General features: G+C 44.2%; 1 pseudogene; it reads right to left on the bottom strand.

The window, feature by feature from the left end:
* Positions 1–497: 497 nt before the first annotated feature.
* On the bottom strand, positions 498–1,996 carry LOC147711832 (28S ribosomal RNA; annotated as a pseudogene).
* Between the last annotated feature and the right edge of the window lie 5,753 nt (positions 1,997–7,749).

Below are 7,749 nucleotides of genomic sequence, written 5' to 3'. Positions count from 1 at the left end.
GCCCACCCCAAACCCTCTCCCATCTGGCCTGCTCGGGAAGCTGAATTTTATTGACTATTAAAGAGCCTGGGGGCATCAAAAGTCAGAGTTAACCCCTTGGTCAGCCAGCCAGCCATCTGGTCAGCCGGCTGGGCAACCAAATGGCCCGGGATGACCCAGTGATAAGATGATCCTGGCCAGAGTAACCCAGACCTCGGGCAGACAGCAGTCCAAAATGTGTGAAGAGTAGCCATGCACTCTGAGGCACACCCAATGGAGGCTACTTGCCTCCTGGCGACTCCAGTGGAGGAGAAATATTCTGCTCTGGCTGTCTTATTGCCCTGCTGACCTGCAAGGGACCATGACCCCCATCCCTGCACCCAACAGCACAATGCAGAAGGGGAAGGAACACTTGTATGCATAGGAGGAGGCCTCCTGCAGGCCCACTCTCCCTGTCCTTCCCTGGCAGCAGAGGGACTCCTGGGTGTACAGGCGCACAAGTGCCCATGGATGCAGAGAAAAGCTTGTTTTAGAGGATGAATTTCAATTGATCACAGCAAAGTAGCTGATCTGCTATTTTTGAAACCCTGACTCAGAATCAGGTTGTCTAAGAACATCAATGGAGGTGGCCATCTTCTGTTCACACTCTAGTCTCCAAACGAGCAGCCCTACACACAGGCTCAGAGGCCAGCTATCCCAGGCTAACCAAGGCTCAGCATCACTGCAGTATCATTATGGTTTGTGGGGATTCTGACTTAGAGGTGTTCAGTCATAATCCCACAGATGGTAGATTCACCCCTTGGCTCCTCAGCCAAGCACATATACCAAATGTCTGAATCTGTGGTTACTTTTGTATTGAGGAGGATTACTAGTGCAACAACACAGCAGTAGGGGAAAACAACTTGTCTCACAACTGTCTAAACCCAGCTCATGTTTCTATTAGTGGGTGAACAGTCCAATGCTTGGTGAATTCTGTTTCACAATGACAGGAAGAGCTGAAATCGAAGGATCAAAAAGTGACACTGCTCTGCATGCTTGGCCACCACAAGCCAATTATCTCTATGGTAACCCAATGAGTCTGAAGAATTGTGAGGACCGCTTTCATGGTCTGCAATTATGCTGAAAATCTAAATAAAGCAAGCTTTTGCCGTTCAGCTCTGCAGAAGGTTTCTGTCCTCCCAGAGCTCACCTTAGGACACCTGCCTTATCGTTTAACATGTGTATTTGCCCAGTCAAACACCCCACATGTCAATGTCCCCATAGTGGGTCTCTCCCAGTGTGCACAGGCGCTAAGAGCCAAAAGCAAGGGCCCCGCAGGATTCAACACCCCACTTCACCAAGGAAGTGGCACCAACAATAAGAGTAGCAGTGTTTCGCCGGCATCTGGAGGGCCTCCCACTTATCCTGAACCTTTCATGGCTCTTCACAGTGCCAAAATAGAGTCAAGCTTAACAGGGATTTCATTCCATGCTGAATCTGCAAAGCTGATTCCCTTTACTGTGGTTTTGCTCAATAGTAAGTAAGGACAGTAGAAATATCATTCATCCATTCATGCCTGTCACTAACTAGATGACAATGGATTTGACTACCTTTGGAGTCATAGTTAATCCTGCCATTTAGCTATGCTTGATTGCATTTCTTCACTTTGACATTCTGAGAACTAGGCAGAAATCATATTGCATTAACATCCACCTCAGGCCTTCGCAATGCTTTGTTTTAATTAAGCAGTCAGATTCTGCTAGTCTGCTCCAGTTCTAAGTCAGCTGCTAGGTGCTAGCTGGGGCAGAACCCCACCCCTGTACACCATAGAGAGGTGACCACTGCAGCTGGGGTGATCTACAGAAAGGGCCCGGCTTGCATCAAGCGTCACCACCACCTTGGAGGGTGGCGCCTGGTCCATTGGCTGTACCTGCCTAGCCCCGCTTCACACCCCTGTCCCCAACCCAGCACTTAGAGCAAATCCTAATCTCAAAGTTGCAGATATGACTTGCCTGCTACCCCTACCTACATTGTTGCAACATTCCATAGGTTGTTCATCTTGGAGACTTGCTGCAGAAATAGGAACAGCCTGGAGGGAGATTTACACCATCTCCCCTAAAACTTTCAAGGATCAGAGAGCACTCACCGGACACTGTCGGAACTGCAATGCATTCCCAGGTTCAGGCCCTGCCCTTAACAAAGAAAATAGATCTCCCCTGGGGCTACCGGTGACTTCTCTGGGATCATTTGTGTTACCTGTCGCAACTCCACCCGGGCACTCACCCTAGGCTTCCATGAGTATCGCTGAGGCCCTCCAACTTGTCACAGCTTAGCCCCCGCTGCTCTCTGCACCAGCAATGGCCGGGTATGGGCAAAACGCTCCAGCACCAACCGCTTTCAGGTCAAGTTTATTCACCAGGTGAGTTTTTATACACTCCTTGCCACCGCCCTGCTGTGTTAGCTGCGTTATTCATTGATGAATGAGTCGAGTGATTGGCCAGTAACATTTTGCAATGTTCACCTACCTGCAGGCACAGAGAGGCGGAAGGAAGTCAGTGTTTCCTGTCTGCTGCCTGTGTGGCGAAAGGCATCCCAGGACCTCATCTTGCTTCCCCTGTGGGAGTCGGCCTCCACGATTCAAAGCCTAGGAGCCCCATCCCCACAGGTAAGGAGCTCACAGAGCAGAGGAGGCAGGCAGTCAGCCCAGCCACCTCCAGTCCATCCCGGAGGCCCAGGAGGAACTGTTTGAGTCTTTAGCCCCTTAGCCTGGCTTCACAGAACCGGGACAAACCAAGAGCCTGGCAACACAGGATGATCCATACACCAGCACATCAGCCATAGGCCACCAATTGGTGACACAAGCTGCACTGGTGGGCTAGAGAGATCCCACACCTGCCCCGGTGAGAGGCGCTGAAAAGAAAGAGCTGAGAGGCTTCCCCTTCTGCACAACCCGTGCCCGAGAGCTGTTCACCCTGGCTTTGAGCAGGGGACATCGTGCCTACACTGAGAGGAGCCAGGGTTCTCTCATTGCCCAGCTCATTCCTATCCAGGATGCCCTGCTGCCTGAGATGGGCCATTCCTCAGTTGCAAGAAACCCCGGCAAGGGAGGGCCCAGGTGACAGGGCCATTGGGGGTGGTCTCAGCCCAGGAAGAGCACTGTGATTCAGTTTCCCCTTGGGTCAAGCTTGGTGAGCGTGGAGTCAATCTCAGGAGAGCATTCCATTGTGCCGCTCCCGGGGGTAGCTGGGGAGGGGTCCGGTGCACTTTTGTCAGTAGGGTCTGCCAGGGCATGCAAGGGAAAGGCCTGGCCCTATGCCTACGAATTCCCTCTGTGTAGCAGCTGAGGGTTGAGGCTCAGGCCACTTCACCATTAATGAGCCTCCCGCAGCTTCACATACAGAAACCTTGTTATGACTTTTACTTCCTCTAGATTCTCAAGTTTGATTGTCTTCTCATCGCTTTACCAGGGCTATTGCTGGCCTCGTTGGTGCAGATCCAGGGACATCACTAAACCATCCAATTGGTAGTTGTGGCAGTGGTGTGTACAAAGGGGAAGCACTTAATCAACTCAAGTTTATGATCTGCATTTCCCAGAAATTCCTCGATCGTGAGAAATAATTGCAATTAAAATCCCTAACACAAATGCTGATCAGCATGTTAACTGCATCTGTCAGTTGGCTAAGAATGAATTTCTGCCTATGCAACTTCCTGGGAAGGACACTGGAGATGGCTCAAATCCTGTAGTACAGTACTGAGTCACATATTGTAATTTTTTTACAGAAGCTATGAACTACACATACCATTGTGCAGTAATCGTTTAAAGCCAACACATGGCAGAACAAGAATATATACTCTCACAAGCCTTTATCAGCTAATGAAGGGTTTATATACACCTATCACTCTCATGTAGAAAATCACTATCACCATCTCGTACCAAAAACAAGCTAATTGCAACTCCAAATAAATGTAACACTCAATTATATTGCATAATCCTATATGTAAAACACAGCTATTCCCTTTTTCTTTCGGCCATTGATAAGATACAGTGTCAGGTATATGTAACAGCAATGTAACACACAGCATGCCCAAAATATTGATTCCCAGTCAGATTTATCCCCCCCCCAACAGTGTTTGCTCTGGCTAAATTTCTGACAGCGATGTGGCATGCCAGATCCCGATATGTAAAGCTGGCAGGAGACTCCTAAAAATCCCTCGTTCAGATATATTGTTATTATTCTTTTACCATCTTTTTTTTTCTCTTTTAAAACTTTTAAAATGATGTGTTTATTGTATATCTTTTATGATCAATCGATCGAAATAAAGATTTGAAATTTGAATTTGATTCCCATTTTCCTAACAGAAACTATTGGAATACTGTGGCAGATGTTATTTTTCAGTCCTTTAAAGCCCATAATACCCATGCATAAAATAGCTTTTACAATGTCCTTACAAGAATAATGCTAGTAAAGAGGTAAGTATACGTACTAGTCAACTAACATCCATCTCCCCACCATGAATAAAATACCTGTATCCACATTTCCTACCTGGAACATGTCTGATGCAGTACCAAATATATTCAACAGCCTCTTCACACACATAACCCCCCTACAGTACACAGGTATACCATTAACCCTTCAGCCATTGCTAAAATACAGTGGCTGGCGTTTGTATCAGCCATTTACCACATACCATTGCACATGTACAAAAATACCCGTTTCTATTTTACTAACTGGAACCATTAGAATACAGAGGTCATTGTATTCAACAGCTCTATAATAATGCCCACAACCCGAAGCAAAAATAGCCATTGCTCTTTCCTTAAATAAATCATGACAATGGAGTGGCAGGTATATATACCAGCTATGTAAAACCCATCACCCCCATGTAGAACACTAATACACTCTCTGGTATTTGTAACAGTTACTTAGCATCCATAATCTCAGTGTAGAGCTCAACCATGTTTATTTTCCTTCAGCAATTACCAAATAACAGTACCAGGTATTTGTAACAACATCATTCCCCATGTAAAAATAATAAGTATGCTCATTTTCTCAAACAAATCACTAAAATACAGTCACAGGTATATGCAGAGCCACTGGAATTATGATATTATGTGGTTACTGCCTTATCAGCAAAAATATGGATTTGCTGAATTTGCCACATAATACACAATTTGCTGAAAAATTAGCCATTTTTAACAAACAAATGTGTTTCATACTCAAAAGGATCAAAAGTTACTAAAACATAGAAGGCTTTTGACAAACAGTGGACAACTTTCTTTTGTTTATTGCTGTAGTTCAATGTCATACTGGCTATCATGAGTTGAGTCCTTTGCTGAGTATATGTAAGAGTGTTAACAAGTACAAATTACAGAATAATAAGGTAATCATATCACATCATGTGGTTCATTACATCACCGATTAGCCTTTACTTGCTGCATGATTTAGTCAAATCTGTCACATTATGTAGTCCTTCCCTACCACAAAATTCCAGTGGTCCTTGGTATATGTAAGCATGTATTATCCTCTATGTAGAAAATTGCTATGCTAATTATGCCAATGGGAATAAGTAAATTCCTAAGTACAGAATGCGCAACTGATAATTTGCCAGTCTTCTTCCCCAATGTGAACATTAGTAATTCACATTTTCCTAGCTTGAGCCCATAGTATACATTGGCAAATGTATTATTCCATAATTTCTGTGCAGCAAGTCTTTATTACCTTCTTCAGAACTCATGAAAATGCAGTGCAGGGATATGTATCAGCCTTTTAACACCCGTCATACCCCATGTATAAAATCACTTTCCCTATTTCCTACCAGGAATAAACTCAATAAAATCACAATATATTCATGTTCATTTAACACCAGCCACGGCCGCCAGTTGGAGTACCTGCAGGGCGGTGACGTGGGGAGGGGGAGGGGCAGGGTGGGGGGTAGTTATGTTTGGAGTACAGAGTTTTACAGGTAAGTAAACATTTAAATAAATAAAACGAATTTTGTTGCGAGCACTGCATCGCATTTGGGGATGCAGTGCACTCAACAGAATTTGTTTTATTTATTTAAATGTGTACTTACCTTAGAAGCTCCGTAATCCATACATTACTACCCCCCACCCTGCCCCTTCCCCTCCCCACGTTACCGCCCTGCAGGTACTCCCACTGCCGGCCGCGGCTGTTTAACGCCCATAATGCCTCACGTGAAAAATAGGTATGCCAATTTCCTCAACAGATGTCACCACACTACAGTGGCAGGTATATGTTGTAGCCATTTAATAGTCATCATCCCCCATGAAGAAATCATTATGGCCATTTCCCAAGAGGGCTATGTAAAACACCATTCCCAGGGTATGTGGCAGCCTTTTATCCCCATAATCAGCCATGTACACATTATATATTAGCTTTTTGCTACCAGGACTAATACAACATAGGGAAAACTGCTTTCAACAGCTGTTTGAAGCCAATAATCCCCTGTGAGTAAAGTATCTATTTCCATTTCCTTCAATGAAAATAGAGTTCAAAGCATGTGTAAAAGCCATTTCACTCCTAACATCCTCGATGCAGAAAATCCCTATCCCAATTTCCTACCTTGAGCAATCCTAATACCTTCCCAAATATATTCAATGGCCATTTAGCACCCATAATCTCCCATGCAGAATTCATCTTTTTCCCGTTTTCCTTCTACATATACTAAATATCTGTACCAGGTATATGTACCAGCTATTTAACCCCCATCATCCCCATGTAAAAAATATGTATGTTGATTTCCTCAACACGCATCACTACACTACAGTGGCAAGCATATGTTATTGCGATTTAAAATCCATCATACCCCATGTAGAAATCATTATGGCCATTATCCCAAGAGGGCTATGTAAAATAATATGCCCAAGATATGTAGCAGCCTTTTACCCCCCCATGAGCCCCATGTAAACATTATCTAGTCCCTTTTTCCTAGCAGGACCGCTATAATATAGGGAAAATGTTTCAATCTCATAATTGCCTGCGATTAAAATAGCTATTACCATTCCCTTACAGTATTCATGAAAATACAGTGGTAGGTATATGTACAATTCAATTAAGGCCCATCTTCGCTGATGTAAAAAATCTCCCAAGATGAATGCAGCTATGCCCATTTACCTTTAACATTTACTAAACAACAGCCCCAGGTATAAGTACCAGCTTTTTAACCCCCATCATCCTCATGTAAATATATATGCCCATTTCCTTGGAACATGTCCCTACACTACAGTGGCAGGTATCTGTTAAAACCATTTATCATCCATCATCCCATTATCCCAAGATGGCTACATAAAACACTGTGCCCTGGGTATATAGCAGCCTTTTGCCCCCGTAAGCCCCTATGTAAATATTACCTGTTCCCATTTTCCTAGCAGGACCATGATAATATAGGGAAAGTGTGTTCAACAGCTGTTTAAAGCCCATAATCCCCTGTGAGTTACGTAGCTATTACCCCTTTCTTACTGTAATCATGAAAAAAAAGAGGCAGGTATATGTAAAACTATTATCGTCCGTCATCCCCTATTCCCAATACCTACCTGAAACAATGCTAATACAGTTCCAAATATATTCAGTGATTACGTAACCCCCATAATCCCCCATGCAGAACACAGCTTTGCCCATTTTCCTTCAAGATTTACTAAATAACAATACCAGGTATATGTAATAGCCATTCAATGCCCATCATCTCTGATGTAGAAAATGCCTATCCCCATTTCCTACCTGTAACATTCCTAATATATTCCTAAATACATTAAGGGGCAATGGGACACCC

This window comes from Lissotriton vulgaris, chromosome 5 (genome assembly GCF_964263255.1).
Source record: "Lissotriton vulgaris chromosome 5, aLisVul1.2, whole genome shotgun sequence".
Classification (NCBI taxonomy): domain Eukaryota; kingdom Metazoa; phylum Chordata; class Amphibia; order Caudata; family Salamandridae; genus Lissotriton; species Lissotriton vulgaris.
The sequence above is the reverse complement of the archived record's forward strand: the minus strand, read 5'-3'. Positions and strand labels throughout refer to the sequence as shown.